The 18,380-nt window shown below is 39.0% G+C and overlaps 1 long non-coding RNA gene across 1 annotated transcript in view; it reads right to left on the reverse strand.

The window, feature by feature from the left end:
- Positions 1-1,876, reverse strand: part of LOC141084641 (uncharacterized) — a 109,182-nt gene extending 107,306 nt beyond the window's left edge. The window contains exons 1-2 of the long non-coding RNA XR_012231067.1: positions 1,794-1,876; positions 1,604-1,685 (exon numbers count right to left, since the gene is read on the reverse strand). This is a non-coding gene — a long non-coding RNA (uncharacterized lncRNA). The remainder of the gene's footprint in view (positions 1-1,603; positions 1,686-1,793) is intronic.
- Between the last annotated feature and the right edge of the window lie 16,504 nt (positions 1,877-18,380).

Genomic DNA, 18,380 nt, shown 5'->3' on the forward strand with positions numbered 1-18,380 from the left:
TGTGTCACAGGTTGGGAAGGGGTTAACAGAGATTTGAATTGACAGTAGCATTTTTATTCATCTATTCATTTATTTTTTATTTTACCTGTTTTTATTTATTAGTTTTATGTTTTATGCTTTTTTTTTATGTTTTTATGTTTTATGTAGCGAGCATGCTCTACCAGCTCCCCATTCATTTCTTTAGATTCACATAATCTCCTTTTGTCCAAATTAAGTGAAAAGAGGAGGGGTCAAGCATGCACATAGATATGCACATAGATTCTTCATTTATGCAGGGATTTTTCCCTTTTCAGAACCAGTGGTTTTCCCAGTGATTAGTTTTGCATTCATCTCTCATCCTGAACATGCGATAAATGTAATTATAGGCAAACCCCCTCAAATTTGTTTTAGCAATTTGAGCAACAGTAGCTTGCCACCATGATCAGGCCAGATGGTCAATTCTTTGCATCCCATATGCATTAATGAGCCTTGGGCTTCCATGACCCTTTGCTGTTTCATCAATTTACCTTCATTAGACCATTTTCAGTAGATCTTACACTTTGGAAAATCCACTGCATACTGGGAACACCCCAAAAAGACCTTCTGTTTTGTCAATACATTGACTGTTCACTTGTACATTCTACCTGTTAATTGCCAAACCTGTCTCAAGTTAGTACATTTTATTCACTTCAAATTTGTATAACATGTACAAATAGCGTAAAGTGTGGAGTAAATGTCTAGCATGTTATGTCTATTGATACATCGTTCAGAATGTTTACATTCTATCTCACGGGTACAACTCAGATGACATCAACATGGTCAAATATGAGAAAACTGGTCATGTGAATGAGGCCTAACCATATATATTTTTTACTATGGAAATATTGAATAGCTGAAGCTGAAGTATTCAAAGAAAATAAATATTATCTCCATTTCCATTTCAAGCTTTTCAAATAAGGTAAACACAGTTTACTTCAACCATTCCACATGTCCAACAACAACAATTCCCTTCTGCAAACCTATGCAGCTGAATAAACATAGACAGTTATGTGTGTTGACACCCACATATTCAGCGTTTGTTAACTTCCGAATTTAGGATGAGTTTTGATATATATCACAGAGTATAAATAAAGCTATCTCCAACTGCACTGAACTACTGAACTGGGGAATTTTGCTGGCATAAGTAATCATATCCAAAAAAAGGAAGTGATAGCTGAGATAAAAGCTCATACAGAAAGCTCAAATGCTTCCCATAGTTTGTACAGAATACTTTTCTTACTTCAGCTGTCAAATATTCATACAGTTTTATTAGTTTAGAAGGCAAGAAAATTTGCTAAAAACGAAAAGAATGGCTACATTTATTTATCTGTATAACGAAGGTGTTTAGTAAAGTGTAATTGACAGCCAGAAGAACAAATAGAAACAACAAAAGCTGGAGAAAAAAATCACACAAGCAAAGCCTTCTAAAGTGTAAGGGTACCGTCACACTTAGCGATGCACCAGCGATCCCAACAACGATATGACCCAGACAGGATCGCTGGTGCATCGCTAAGTGGTCGCTAGTGAGCTGCCAAACAGGCAGATCTCACCAATGACATCGCAGGGGTCGGGGGTCGCTACGTACCTGTCAGACGCGGCGATGAAGACATCCTTCCTCCCGCGTCCACGCGTCGCTCGTTGCCACAGCAGGAAGCCCAGCTTGTTATCTGTAATTGGAAACATCTGGTGTTTATATGCAGAATCTGAAAAAAGTGTATAAGTTATGCTGGTCCTACTTATTTGATACCCCATTAGGTGTGAAAAATATTCCTTACCATAGAGATAGATGCTTAGCTAAGCATGCATTTGTTGAGTTAGCAAAAGCAATCCAAAAAATATGCATGAAACTCTGATTCATAGGATTGCCCCATACTGTAAAGTTTCTTGGAAGCTTGAGCCATGTCATTAGTACTGAGCTTTTTCAATCAGTATAAGGCAATTTTCCAAATGTGTTTTGAATGCAAATTGTTTTCTCAGTAAGAAGGCAGAGTTGTTGCTTTTCTGGATAATGATTTTACCTGAGTACCATAGTATCATTACTTAATAATATTGTTTGGACCAAACAATATTCGTATCTGTAAAAAAGTCATCTGAAAACATATTACATGAGAATCATTTGTTTGAATGTATGCCTAACATAGATGTTTACACTGAAGGATATATGTGAGGAGCTGGCCAAGGACGTTTTTCAGCATGGAGCACTGGTACCTGGACCTTATAGTTGCATTTATTAAAGATTTTCTTGTTTGTCAGTTTAAGCCCCCGTTACACATAACAATGTCCCAGTGATCCCACCAACGATCCGACATGATGGGATCGCTGGGACATCATTAGGCTGGTCACTGGTGAGCTGTCACATAGACAGCCCCAGAGATCAGGACCAGCGACGCTGGACGCTGGTTTCTAATGTAAACGTCAGGTATCCAGGAGCCGCAGCTCCTGGATACCCGCTGTTTACCTTGGAAACCGGCGTACACACTGGTTTCCAAGGTAAACATCGGGTATCTAAGAGCCGCGCGACTCCTAGATACCCGCTGTTTACCTTGGAAACCAGCGTGTACCCATTGTTTACATTAGAAACCAGCGTCCAGCGTCGCTGATCGCTGGTCTCTCGCTGCCACACGCAGCGATGTGCTGGCCAGCGAGAGACCAGCGATCGAAAAACGGCCCTGGCCGATGCTGCACGATCAGCGATAACTGGCAGGGGGGGCGGTCGCTGATCCCCATCACACACAGCGATCTCGCTAGCGAGATCGCTGTTTGTGACAGGGCCTTTAAGGTGCACAAACCTCTCCTGGAAAGTGTTCATCTTCACAAATAAATATTTATTTTTAGTGACAGTAAGTAGAGGAAGACAAGCAAGCTGGATCTCATGTATACATTAGGCCTACATTAGCATTTCAGTCCTTCATCTGGTGGGGACATGTGTGTCTTTATTCCTCTCTTCAGGGGGCATCCCTAATATACAACCTTGCTGACAGGCTGGAGACTGGATTTTGGAACTTTCTTCAGTAAATAATTAAAAAAGAGAGTGTGAACACTTCTGCCCTTCCAGGGGATTGATCCCAGGACAGGGAGGACAATAAAGGTACTGTTATATTTAGCGATGCACCAGCGATCCCCACAACGATACGATCTAGTCAGGATCGCTTGTGCATCGCTAAATGGTCGCTAGTTAGCTGCCAAACAGGCAGATCTCACCAGCGACGTAACAGTGCTCGGCAGTCATTACTTACCTGTCAGACGGCAGCTCTGATGACGACTTCCTCCCGCGTCCATGAGTCGCTTGTCGGCGCCAGCAGGAAGCTGACGGCGAGAAATGGACCAGGACATGATCAGCGATATCCAGCGGGGGGCCAGTCGGAGGTAAGTGTCATATGTAGCAATATGGCTAGGGATATTGCTGTTGCGTCACAAAATCGGTGACGCTTTAGTGAAATCGCTAGCAATCTCGCTATGTGTGAAGGGGGCTTAAGCCACATGTTTAGTGAGAGAGTTGGTGTGGTGACATTGATGGGTAAGGATCTGTTGCTAGAAATTGGAGATTGGTTGATGGCTGGAGCTTGATACATGTGCTACAGTCATGATATCTGTCATCTTGATTTGAGGAAATATCTAAGGACTGCTGCTGCTGGCTGGAGCTTCCTACATGTGCTACGGTAGTAGCATCTATCAACTGTAGGAGCGTGGACTGTGACTACAGACTATTCTGGCTGGAGATACAAAAGCTGGGGGCCTACCAAAAGTTGGAAGACAGTGAGTATCGCCTGGAAAGGGGAAAAGGAACTTCTGACCCCAGTTTGGGAACTTTTGTACTGGAGTTAATGTATTTTGGCCATCTACTCAGGGTTGTAAGACCATACACATAAGGAAAAAAATAGTTGCATCTTTAACTTGTCTAAGTGATTATTACAACCCACAGCTCCAAATCTTCACAAATGTACTTATTGAACATTTTGTAGAGGAAATTTTTTTCCCACTGTTGCAATGTTAAAGTGTGTTAATAATTATAAAATTGTTAGATTAGATCGAAATTCACATATGGAAATTATATAGATGATAATTACCTCTTTTTTATTACCTTTCTTTAAAAAAATAGGATTTTGAGCAGCTACAAATAGCTATTTATAATATGATAGGAGGTTGTTATAGTAAAAGTCACTAAGCATAAATTGAAATACAGGCAACAAAAGTGTACAATTTATTTTACTCATGATTTTCTAATTTCATAGTACTTTGACCAAACTGTATTACAAAGATTTCAGACTCTATAATTATCCATTTAAGCTTCACATCATTATTTTATGGTGCTCATTTTCAATTTTTTTCATTTTGGGCTACCTTTTTCCATTCCAAACTTGCCTTCATAGGAGAATACAGGATTTACTTACTCTATTTGTGCCACTTTGGTCTAATTAGCTGTCTAAACTTCTACTTTTCCTTTACTCATTTCCTGTTCAGCTGTGTATCTCATCTACAATGAAAGTTGTAAATGTTTAAACCCTACTCAAAATGCAGAATACTTTTTTAAAAAAAATTAGTGTAAGCTCTATATTTATTAAATGCGTACAATAGCATTAATATAGAATCATCTACCTATTTATAGAGTGGGTATGTGCACATTTGACATTTTTTTATAGTTTTGGTTTTAAGGAAAAAGAGATGAAAGATATATGGTATATTTTCTTGAAAAATATTAAAAACTCCCAAAAATATATTTTCCTGATAATTTTGCTATTGGCCAGCAATTGAATTCATAATTGGTTTCTATAAATCATATATTAAAATCAAAACCTTTATATTTGAAGAAGTGAAATTGGCTCAAAATCCAGCTTTGCTCCCTTCTGTTCTATGAGTAGTTTCATTTGACCTGTCTGAATTTATAAACAAGCTCCATAATTTACCCTTTTGTACTATAGCAATAAAATATTGTACGAAACAGGAGCTGTAGAAAATATGGTCTCAGTCATTAAGTGGAAAGTAGTTCACCCAAAATATAGGTGAGCCATTTGAAATGCCGCTGCAACAAGTCTTTAAAATGCTTGCCAAGATACACAGTCAGTTATGATCAGGCTAGGCAACTATGAACTGTTATGACAATCAAAAACATTTTATGCAGTCAGGCATTTCTTTCACAAATGACAGCCAAGCCCATAATTAATTATGGGTGACATTCCAGGTACATTGCCCAGGAAATTGTCCAAGGCAAATATTACATTGTCTAGGAATTTTCTTTGCTGTGCCCTTATTGATATGTCACATTTAAAACAGTGTTACTATAATTTTTACTGGGTTCTCTGTCATTGTGAAAGTTTGCCCCTTACTGTGTTTCCTTCATCATGCAGCTCCACGCCAGATGTGACACAGTGAGTCATATTGGTCTGGTATTCCATTACACCAGCCTAATAATTGGCAAGTGGCAACCAATAATTGCTGTGACAGAAAAGGAAGTATGAAAGATGATTGCGTTCTGTAAGTAGTAATAACTATGATAGCATGGAAACATTCCAAATGAGGGCTGCTATTAAATGTATGTTATAATGCTAATAATAATATGACAAGGAGAAAACAGGAGCAAAAACAATGTCCTTAATGAAGAGTAAAATCTCCATTTTTATTAATATATGAAGTTACAAATAGAGTCACACAAATATAAATAATTAATTTGTTGCCACGTAATGCGCGTCGGGGCTCCTCACATTATCCGACCCCTCTTCTCCTCCCTCTGTTACTGGTAAGCTCTGCTGGTGTTTAAATGTTTTTGTGATGCTTTACTTATGGGTTATATTCTTATAGGTTCCCATTGAGGAATTCTTATTATTATAGTGACTGTTTGACATTGCTTTCCAGCATCTTCCTTTGGACATTCTGCCTCCCTTTCTTCACTTGACTTATACCTTATATGAGGTTTTTTCTACTGGGGGGGCTTTTTTTGAGGGTTTTGGGGGTCATTTTTTTGCATTGCACTGGCACTTTATTTATTTATATTTGTGTGACTTTATTTGTAGCTTTATATATTAATAAAAATGGACTTTTTTACTCCTCATTAAGGGCATTGTTTTTGCTCCTATTTTCTCCTTGTTGTCACATGTTTATTGGAGCTGATGCTCTTTGCCCAGGACTATGATATTATTTCATGTTATTCTCCCGGGTTCCATTAATTTGTATATGGGATTCCGTTGGTTGCTAATAATAATAGTAGTAGAAATAATAATATTGATAATAATATGTTTATATGTAGGGTTACTTCACTGGACATAGCAGGTTGGTTGTTAAAAAACTGCATGAAAACTACAAATACAGGTTGCTGCTATTTAGTGTGCAAGACAGGGAAGTTATGTGGTTTAGTACTGTAAGTTGTCAGATGGGCAGGATTTTGTTTAATCTTTGTTTTGGATTTTACCACCTGTATGTATGTTGCCTTTAATAATTATATGTTGTTATAAAAATTATAAAAGCTGGGAACAAACCAAGATTTGGACTCTGTAGCCTGTCTGTATCTCTCACTTTCTAAACAGTGGACTGTACCTCCATTAGTTACAAAAATTATATATAAATATCTATATTTCAAAATATATAAGTACAGTATATGTATATCCAATGCTGTGTCTTGTGCCTTATCATTTTGGTCCAGATGGTTTTTATTCTAATATTTGTTATGGTTATTTGTTAAGAAAGACTTCATTTAAAAAGCAAAGCAATTCTTTGTAATACGGTCTTTGCAGCACCATTTTTCTATATGATCTATTCATGTCTACAAACATGTATATATGCAATATATATATGTATATATAATGTATATAAATATATATATGTGTATGCATTATGTATATATATTGAGATATACATAGCAAACAGGCAATCCTTGTATGTGTTGAGGATGTTTAAGAGCCATGAGACATGTAGCAGCAGGGCCCCCAATCATTTTATTCAAGCACACCGAAGACACCCGGTTATCACACGAGCATGCTAGGACAACAACTATTCCAAGCGTGTTCGCTCTTCACTAATTATTACCCTCACTATAAACCACTTTTAAAGGCCACATCTAGAAAATGAGATCCATTTTCGAGCTACCCATTTTACAAAGGGTATTCAAAATTAGAATCATATTAAAAGCAGGTAAGTTTATTATTAAAATTGGATTCTCCTATGATGAGAGGATGGGCTCGTTTAGCTTAGAAAAAAGACACTTCGGAAGTGATCTCATTTATATGTATAAACACATGTGTGGTCAATACAAAAAACTGGCATTGTTTTACATTGTAACAAACCAGAATCAATTACTTTGTTTTCTTTGATGATGGTTATTTTTAGAATACATTGCAACAATTTAAAAATACATGAGGGTGTGCTTGTATATAAAAGCAGCTTTGCCATAAATGTCAGGAAAAAGGTTCTGTGGAAGTCAGGAATTTAGTTATGTAAAAAGTGAGAAAAAAATGGACATTTATTGCATTTGAAATAGTGAAAAACTGTTGGTACTTAATGGAAATGAAGAGTGACTCAATCTTAACTACATTGGAAAATAAACTTTAACAAACTGGTAATAGTTGCCAGCATGACTCCGTACAATTCACACTCTGTGGTTGTAGAACAGCTCTTTCTGAGTGATTCTGTTTAGCAAGGGTGTAGGTTCATGTCTCAGCTATGTTTGTATAATCATTAGTAATTATTCTGCACCCTAGTTGTTTATTCTTTATATAATAGAGCACTTCAACTACCCATTACCTTGGCCCATGGAAATAAACTCAACCCTTCCTTGAGCATCATACCGTAATACTGAAAAAGCAAAGTTAACAGTTTCTTTGTAATAGTAAGACCAACGCCTTGTGATATACTCGTGTTTAGGACATGACAAGACATCAATCATCACCATGATTATCAATGATTTGGCAATGTCATAGAATTAAATTTATGGCTTGCTTATGGTTCTGGCTCAGCGGTCCCAAGTATATATGGCATCCACTCGTGCTTCTCTTCGGGAGATAAGTTGAAATAAAGTAAATATTGTTTAGTAGAATATGAAGTGAGAATGTTTCAAAATTCAATTACCAAGATGATTTTCAGAAAGCAAAAGTAGTTCTACAAAGTTAAAGAAATATTTTTATATATTATGCTATTTATTACAAATTTATTGTATTTTTTAATTAAGAAAAATGTATAAAGAATGTATAACAGTTTAAGGCAGTTACAAATTTGTTTCAGTGATACCCTACAGTCTTGTAAAACAAAACAAATGGAAAAAGGTGCATGATAAAGGGTTTTTCAATTTAAGAAAAGTTTCCCCAAATTCTTTTATATTTGTAAAATAGGAAGCTGTGCTTTGGCTGTGGTGATGTCATGTCATCAGGAACTCATCTTTGCTGCACATATGCCACTGTTGTTCTTCTTAAAAAGGAGAAAACGGAGTAACGGATCCAAAATATATGCAAAAGTATAAATTTTATTAGTACTCACATCAAGTGCTGACAAGTATACAAGTTGACTAAAATAGGGGGGATAAGCCCCAATGATACAACAATCAGGACAGACAAGGACAGGGTAAATAAAATGATACCAGTGCTCGAAATCTACATGGCACAACGTTCAGTCAGCCCATGGGCATTGCACATAACAGACATATGTCTAATGGTAAAAGATAGTCAAATATGGCATACTCAATTAAATGTGTATTGTACATAGTTGTACATGTCTAGAGCGCCAAAAAAAAACAAAAAACCATCCAGAGGGGTCAATGTGCAAGTCCAATGGACACTGAACATAAATGAATCAATGACATGTGACAGGATTCTTAAATAGTTAATAACATATGTATCAGCATATCAAAACTGCGCAATTGTGCCAGAGAGAACCCGGGAGACGACTCGCCCAGCGGTCCAAATGACCGAAGTGTGGAAACAAGTAAAGGCAGGCTGCTTACCGGGGAGCAGAGGAGGTGAAGGCCCATGCAACGACCCCCGACGTACGTTTCGCGCCCACCACAGGCGCTTTATCAAGTAACAGCAGCATCTAGATCAGTGGTTCCCTAACTCCAGTCCTCCTCGCGGACCTCAACAGATTATGTTTTCAGGATTTCCTTAGTATTTCACAGGTGATGGAAGTATCATCAAGGCATCAGGAATTCTCTCACATGTGTAACACTATGGAAATCCTGAAAACATGACCTGATGGGGTCCGTGAGGACTGGACTTTGGGATCCACTGATCTAGATGGTTAACAGAAGAAGGGATTCCCTCTTTAATCCCATCAGAAAAATGGTGAGATCATCATGTGGTGCAGATTTTTGCTATGACCAAGGTCTAGCAGGCAATGTGTCAGTGAAAAACTGGCAGAACTGATTCATTGCATTTAATAAGCATTGAAGCGTATTACATCAGAAAAATGTTTAAATCATATAATGGGGCTAAATAAAAAAATTGTTGCATTATTTAACCCATACAGAGAACACAATAAAAAAAATATAAATAAACAACCCACCAAAAATGTTTCTGTTTCATCAGACTGTAAAATAAAAAGTGAAATATAAAGTAATAAAAAAATATATTTCATAAAAGATATACTTTAAAATGAAAAAACTTACAGCTCTTAAAACATGTGCAGAAACTATTTTTAACAGTGTACAAAAGTGGAAAGATAGAAAACTATATAAATCTAGCATCACAGTAATCGTATGAACTCAAAAATTATAATTGCTTCATCACGTAGAGTGAGCGATGTAAGCAAGAGAAAATAAAATGATTGCTGAACTGGTGTTTATTTGTTCATTCTGCTTCACAAAAATCAGAATAAGGCTAGGTTAACTTTCATTATTTCTAAACTGGGCACCTTTCACTGGAAAATAATGATCAGATGAAACCCCCAATGGCAATATTTAGTATAAATAGCCAGGCGGAGTAACTTTGGACTCCATCTGGCCACTTTTCAGTTGATACCTATCTTTATAGGGATGCTCACAAATGTGGTTGACCATGGTTTTGTGCATGCCTAAAAAACTTCCCCTTTCTGAACCTAATGGTCCCGTCACACACAGTGATCTCGGTAGCGAGATCGCTGATTTTGTGACACATCTGCGATCTCGCCAGCGAGATCGCTGTGCGAGATCGGTTATTGCTGATTGTGCTCGAGCGGCCTGGGACATTTTTCGATCACTGGTCTCCCGCTGCCCAGCATGCATCGCTGCGTGTGGCAGCGAGAGACCAGCGATCAGCGACGCTGGACGCTGGTTTCTAATATAAACGTCGGGTATCCAGGAGCCGCGGCTCCTGGATACCCGCTGTTTACCTTGGAAACCGGCGTACACACTGGTTTCCAAGGTAAACAGCGGGTATCCAGGAGTCACGCGGCTCCTAGATTCTCGATGTTTCCCACCAACGATCCGACATGATGGGATTGCTGGGACATCGCTAGGCTGTTCGCTGGTGAGCTGTCACATAGACAGCTCCAGTGATCAGGACCAGCGACGCTGGACGATGTTTTCTAATGTAAACACCGGGTATCCAGGAGCCGCGGCTCCTGTATACCCGCTGTTTACCTTGGAAACCGGCGTACATGCGGGTTTCCAAGGAAAATAACGGGTATCTAAGAGCCGCGGGACTCCTGGATACCCGCTGTTTACCTTGGAAACCAGTGTGTACGCCGGTTTCCAAGGTAAACAGCGGGTATCCAGGAGCCGCGGCTCCTGGATACCCGATGTTTATATTAGAAACCAGCGTCCAGCGACGCTGGTCCGGATCGCTGGGGCTGTCTATGTGACAGCTCACCAGCGATCAGCCTAACGATGTCCCAGCGATCCCATCCATGTCGGATCGTTGGTGGGATCGCTGGGACATCGTTATGTGTGATGGGGGCTTTACACTATGCCAAACTTGCAGTTAGTGTTCATATGTATAGCATTGCTATAACAGGATCTCTTAATTTACTATTGTGTGCATCTCCAGAAGCACAATGTGCTCACTATGTAATGTGCACTAAAATAGAAGAATTGCTATTTTCACACTGCAACATCCACTGTGTGCCTATTTGCTAGGATGTCTAATTAAAAAAAAATTGGTTAACTTTGGGTGCTTTCTGCTGTTACATCAAAATGTACACTTCCAAAATAAATTGGCACTCCATCTGAGCCTTTCAATATGCCCAAATTATAGTTAGCATCCACTTACATGTCACTGCTGCAGTAGGATGAATCCTCTTAACAAAATGTTTGGTGCGTGCCTCCAGGATTACAATCTTCACACAATGCATCAGGCACTAAAATGTCATATTTGCAATTTTCACTCTGCAACATCTACTGCTTTTCTCTTGAAAACAGTAATGAGGTCAAAAGAGTCATTACTTCCATAGGTGAATTTACTAAGGAATGTAGTTTAGAAAATGGAATCACCTTTGGTAAGATTTCTGCTTTTGTGGGACCTTATGGGTTTCAAATGGTGTCCACAGACTATTTCAACAAAATCTACTTTGCAAAAACTTAAAGGTGCTCCTTCCCCTCCAAGCCCTACCATGTGCCCAAATAGTAATATGTGATCCCAAATGGGGTATTGCTACATTCAGTAGAAATTGCCTTACAAATTGTTATGTTGAGTTTTTTTATAACCCCTTGTAAAAATGAAACATTTAAAATCGAACAACCTTTTAGTTGAAAAAACATTTCCACTTTCATGGTGCAGTGGTTGAATGTTTGAAAGGTTGTACTTGATGGGTCTGGGTCTTTTTTCAACCTATTTCACTATTTAAATAATGTTATAAAATTCTGTGAAATACCTGTGGGTTACAATTGCTCATAATATCACTGTATGAATTCCTTCAATGGTGTATATTCTAAAATGGCATGTGAAATCAATTACAGACACATTTGTGCTCCAAAAATTAAAGAACAAATCTTTTTTTAGCATTGCCATCAGCCAAAACAGTTGATCTTAACTAGTGATGAGCGAATATGTTTGGAAAGCGATTGCCAAACATAAATTAGGCACAAATATGGCAAATTCGAATTTGTGATCGGTAACACAAGCATTTTTCTTAAAATTGGAAAAAGTCGGTAACATTCAGTAAAAGATAGAATAAAAGCTAGTAATTCATGTGCCGCATTCAGTAAAATCACAGCGCGACAGGATCGGATAGAATAGATATATATACACATAGAATAGATTGATATATACAGTAGATGTCAGTGACACACACATATACATATGTATATATATATATATATTATATAGATAGAAGAAAAGCCGGCAGATCAGCAGCCGCAGTAGTGTGAAATTACAGCAGGAGCCGATAGGATAGAAGAGATGGATTACATATAGTAAATACATATAGAATAGGTAGATATACAGATGTCTGTGACAAATACAATTAATACAGTGACCGATAAGAGGAAGAGGACTAGAACTCTAGTAGAGGAAGAGGACTTCCTCTCTGAAGAGACTATTTGCAGCTTACTGTACGTGTTTTTAATTGATAAAAGATTATTTTTCTGGAAAAAAAATGGCGTGGGTTCCCACATAATTTTCGTAACTAGCAGAGGGAAAGCCAACAGCTGGTGGCTGATGTTAATAACCTGGGAAAGGGGTTAATACCCATGGGGCTTCCCAGGTTATAAATATCAGCTCACAGCTGTTTACTTAACCTTTTTTGGCTATTAAAATGGGGGACCCTAAAAAAATTACATAGCACCCCCTATAATTAACAACCAGCAAAGGTTATGCAAATATCTGTGGGCTGATATTAATAGCTAAAGTAGGGGCCATGGATACTGCCCCCCAGGCTAAATCATGAGCTCTCCGTCACCCCAGAAAAAGCGCATCTCTAAGATGCGCCAATTCTGGCACTTAACCTCACTCTTCCCACTTGATCTGCAGCGATGGCAAGTGGGGTGATAATTGGGGAAGTTGAAATCACCTTTGCATTGTCAGGTGACATCAAGCCCGAGGTTAGTAATGGAGATGCGTCAATAAGACCCCTCCATTGCTAACCCCATAGTCACATTGTAAGAAAGCAAAGACATCAAGAAAAAGTCCTTTAATTGAAAGAAAGACAGACTCCTTTAATGATTTTAATTAACCTTACTTATATCCTCACCCAATTGCACCAAAAGCCCTCATTCTCCTGTACTAAACCAAAAATAATAAAACAATGGTATACCATACCTCTCCATCATTCTGTCCCATGCCATAATCCATGTTTGGGGAGAAATAGTTTTCAACCTGGACGGTGCCAAGATGCCACTGTCCATGCTGAGAACCACTGGTGACTGAACTGCTGGGAGTGCAACCTCAGTCACTAGCGGTGACGTCACTGAGGCTGTGTTCCCAGCTTGGCTAAACTGCAGTGACCTCGGTGAGATCACCGCTAGCACCATGAGAAAGTCAAATGGTTTAGAGGCAAGTTCACCAGGAGTGCAATGTGCGACTTTCTCACGGTGCAAGTGGGGATCTCACCAAGGTCACTGCAGGTCAGCCCAGCTGGGAACGCAGCCTCAGTGACATTACCACTAGTCACTGAGGATGAGCTCGCAGAAGTTCAGTCAACAGTGGTTCTCAGCCTGGACGGTCGCATCTTGGCACCGTCCAGGTTGAAAACTATTTCTCCCCTAGACATGGATTACGATGTGGGACAGAACAACGGAGAGGTATGGTATATTGTTTTTTTTATTTAAATTTTTTTTACAGGAGATCGAGGGCTTCGGTGGAATTAGGCAAGGTTGTAAGTATGGTGTAATTAAGATTATTAAAGGAGTCTGTAATTCTTTCAATTAATGGACTTTATTGTTGTGTGTGTTTTTGTACAATGTGACTATGGGGCTAGTAATTGGGGCGTCTTATTGATGCCTCTCCATTGCTAACCTTGGGGCTTGATGTCACCTGACAATACAAAGGTGACATCGACCTCCCCAACTTTCACCCTACTTGCCACCTCTACACGGCAAGTAGGAAAAGCCGGGCAAAGTGCAAGAATTGCCGCATCTAACAGACGGGTCTTTTTGGGGCAGCTGCAGGTTGCCATTCTTAGGCTGGGGGTCAATATCCATGGCCCCTTACTAGCCTGAGAAAACCAGCCACCAGCTGTCTGCTTTAGCAAGGATAAGTGTCAAAAATAGTGTGGACCCCACAACATTTTTTATATTGCCCTCAGTCTAAAAATAGCAGCCAATTCTGGCACTTTGACCAGCTCTTCCCACTTGCCCTCTAGCGGTGGCAAGTGGAGTTCATATTTGTGGAGTTGATGTCACTTTTGTATTGTCAGGTGACATCAAGCCCTGAGATTAGTAATGGAGAGGCATCAATATGATGACCCATTACTAACACCATAGTCACATTGCATAAAAACACACACACCAAGAATAAAGTGCTTTAAATGAAAAAATGACACAGACTCCTTTAATAATCTAAATTAAACCATACTTACGACATCGCCTAATTCCACCAAAGCCCTCGTTCTCCTGAAATAAAACTAAAATAAAAAACAGCAATATACAATACTTGTCTGTTGTCCTGTCCCACGCCATAATCCATGTCTGAGAGATTAATAGTTTTCAACTTGGATGGTGCCAAGATGCGACCTGTCTAGGCTGAGAACCACTGGTGAATGAGCAGCTGCAAGCACAGCCTCAGTGACTAGCGGTGACGTCATTGAGGTTACCTCCGGTCACTGAGACTGCATTCCCAGCAGGTCTGAACTGCCATGACCTCAGCACCATGGGAAAAAAATCAGTAATGAGGTCACCACAGTTCAAGCTCAGTGACTTCACCACAGATCACAGTGAAAAATTGGCACCGCACAGGTTGAAAACTATTAATCCCCCAGACATGGATTACAGCGTGGGAGAGCATGACAGATAGGTATGTATATTGTTGCTTTTTGTTTTAATTTTATTACAGGAGAGCGAGGGCTTTGGTGGAATTAGGCATTTGGTGAGTATAGCTGTTATTTTAAAATAAAAATGGAAAACTATGTTGTCTTGTTTCTAATAAAGGACTTTATTCTTGCTGTGTCTTTATGTACCATACAAGTATAGAATTAGCAACGGATAAGTGTCTTATAGACGCCTCTCCATTACTAATCCATGGGCTTGATGTCACCTGACAATACAAAGGTGACATCAACTCCACAATATGAACCCCACTTGCCACTGCTACAGGGCAAGTGGGAAGAGCCTGGCAAAGTGCCAGAATTGTCGCATATAATAGATATGCTTTTTCGGGGTAGTTGCGGGCTGCTATTTTTAGGCTGGACAAGCCAATATCCATGACCCCTTAACAGCCTGAGAATACCAGCTCCCAGCTGTCTGATTTAGCAAGGCTGGTTGTCAAAAATGGGGGACCCCATGCCTTTTTTTAATTGTTTATTTAAATAATTAAAAAAACAGAGTGGGGAACCCTCTATTCTTGATAACTAGCCTTGCTAATGCTGACAGCTGGGGTTGCAGCCCCTCAGCTGTGAGTTTTGCCTGGCTGGATATCAAAAATAAAGGGGAACCCATGCAGGTTTCTTTAATTATTTATTTACAGCACAGGAGTGGCTGATGAATACTCCCATATGCTGCTCCTACTTTCGCTGTTATTAGCAGCAGCAAGTGTTAGCTGATGGAAGCTGTAGTCCCATCAACTGATACCAGTGACAGGAGATAAACTGTATACCTCTGATCACAGCTGAGCACTGTGGCTGTCAGTTGACAGTGTGGGAACCTGCAGCTCTGACTGGCGGGGAAGATTTCACGCCTGATCAGAAGCGGTGTTTACCGCGCTGTCATGCATATGACAGCATGTCAAACACTGTATTGGCAAATGAATGGGCTTCTGGTCTGCTCTGCTGGACCCCATGCTGTTTTTTCATTTATTTACAGTGCAGAAACGGCTGATGAATACTTCTATCAGCCGCTCATGCTCTCACTGTAATTAGCGGCAGCAGATGTCAGATAATGGGAGCTGTAGACTCATCAGCTGACACCAGTGACCGGAGGTAAACTTTTTACCGCCGATCACAGCTGAGCACTCATTCTATCTTCTGAGAGTGCAGGAACCACCGCTCTCTGACCGACGGGGATTATTTCACCGCCAATCAGAAGCACTATTCCGGTGTTTCCCATGTTGTCACGCAGCTTAGGAAATACAGACTTTTGTGCTGTGTATGTTCAGCTATATTCGGTGATTTAATCAATGATTAAATTGGTGAATATTGCAAGTTCGGCGATCGTGAGCCATACTGAATTATTATCATCTGTAATCTCAGCCACCCTCTACTAGTGTATCCTCACCCATCCCCTGTAGATTGTGAACCCTTGCGGGCAGGGTCCTCTCTCCTTCTGTACTTGTGTGTGCCTTGTTTTGCTCATGTTTATTGTACTTGTCTATATTTGCCCCTTTTCACATGTAAAGCACCATGGAATAAATGGTGCTATAAAAATGTATAATAATAATATGTAGTATCATTACATTGGAGAGAAATTGCATGCAATCTTTAAGGTCCAATTTCTCTTTTTGGTCCATGTAGAAATAAAAAAAAATGGGGTTAAAGCACCATATTAATGGAAAAAAGGTAATTTTTAATCTTCAGGAGTATGCAAATGTGACTTGGTACCCAAAATCTATCAAAAAAGCACTTATTTCCTTATGAGCCCTGCTGTGCCCAAATATAAATTTTAGGATATATACTTTCTTACTACCTTTTGTGAAAAAGAAAAAACGGGCTAATGCAACATTTTAGTGAAAAAAATATTTTTTTTTTTATTCCATTCATTCCAGTTGAGCTAATTCCCATAAAGTACCTGACAGGTTAACAAACTTACCAAAAGAGCTTTCAAATAACTTAAAATGTGCATTTTTAAAAATAGGATCACTTTGTGGAGAATTTCCAATATGTAGGCTCCTCAAATCACTTCAAATCTTAATAGGTCGCAGAGAAAATAGGTTTGCTATAGCCCTTCTAAAGGTTTAGTCCTAAAAGGACTAGAGAAGGTAGAATTTTTTTAAATTCAAATTTTCCAGCAAATCAATTTGCTTTAAATCTCAAGTACTGATATACCTTTACTTGACCAGAAAAGAGGTATAACAGTTTGATGTCTCATTGAACTGTATTGAACACTTTCAAGCACTATAATGCAAACACTGCCTTTGAAATGTCAAAGTTCCCTCACTATAGAAAAGGATGATATCTGCTAGTAACTAAAATAGAAAAACGGCAAAACACACTTGAACTTTCTTGAATGCTTCATTTATAAAAATTCAGTTTTCATTTCCAGTATATAGAATACTTTTCCTGAACAATGAAATAAATAATTTCTAATCACCATATTCACCATAATGTACTTGGTTCACTAGTTTTGGTGTAGCAGATAAGGGTCTGTTGTTTTCTTTGTATGAAGTGGTAGTGACAAACAGCCTATTTAACATCACACAATACAGACAAACTTTCATACTTTTAAAAGTAAAAAAAAGCCCAAATGGTATCCCCCTTATATCTTCTGTCCTATTAAATTTGGATGGTACTGTCTGTGGTTAACTTGATATCCAGACCATGGGAAACACAGAGACAGGTTTTGATTCCTTGTGTCGTTATCCTTTCCAATCATGTGATTTAGTAATAAAAAGTTACATTAGTAGATGAAGAACCTGCATTGAAGAATTTTGATGTCGCAGCTGAAGAACTGGCTATAAAAGCAACATAAACAAAATAATTAGCCATTATTATTATAAATTCTGTTGACCAGAAACCCTTAAAGAAGTGATGCTTTCTTAGCATATCTCACCCAGTCTGGGCCCCACTCTTTGCTTCTACTTATCTGCCCTCATACACCAGCAATGGAAGTAATGCCCTGATGATGCACCTGTCTATACATTGCATTTGTTGTCTTTACAAGGAAATTATATATAGTTTTGTCATAACAGCTTGTCTATTTTAGCATAACGAGGTTGTGCACTATTTTTTCATTGATAACCTATTTTTAGGATAGGTTATCAATATCTGGTCGATCAGGAACTGACACGCGGATGGCCGTCTTCTGATTGCAGCAGAGGATTGGTACTACACATTCGCCACATATTCCAATCAATAAGATGCAGTTGTGAAGTACTCTACAACGAACACTATCAAAAGGTGGCCAGCTCTCCAATTGAGTATCTACGGCCAGTGGCAGCCATCGCCAGCATCTATAGCAGTTGATCATCGAGGGCACCAGGTGTCAGATCATGGCTGATGAGACATTGATAACCTATGCAAGAAAAAGAAGATTCCAGCAAGGAAGTGGTAGAAAAGATAAAATATAAAATACACAATTTGTTAGGAATTTAAAGAAAAAAAACAAATGCCAAAAAAAATCCATCAGCATTTGGCACACAACCAACCATCGAATTTCCGCTTAGGAA

Source organism: Dendrobates tinctorius, unplaced genomic scaffold (assembly GCF_039654945.1).
Source record: "Dendrobates tinctorius isolate UK_male_01 unplaced genomic scaffold, ASM3965494v1 ptg000026l, whole genome shotgun sequence".
NCBI lineage: Eukaryota > Metazoa > Chordata > Amphibia > Anura > Dendrobatidae > Dendrobates > Dendrobates tinctorius.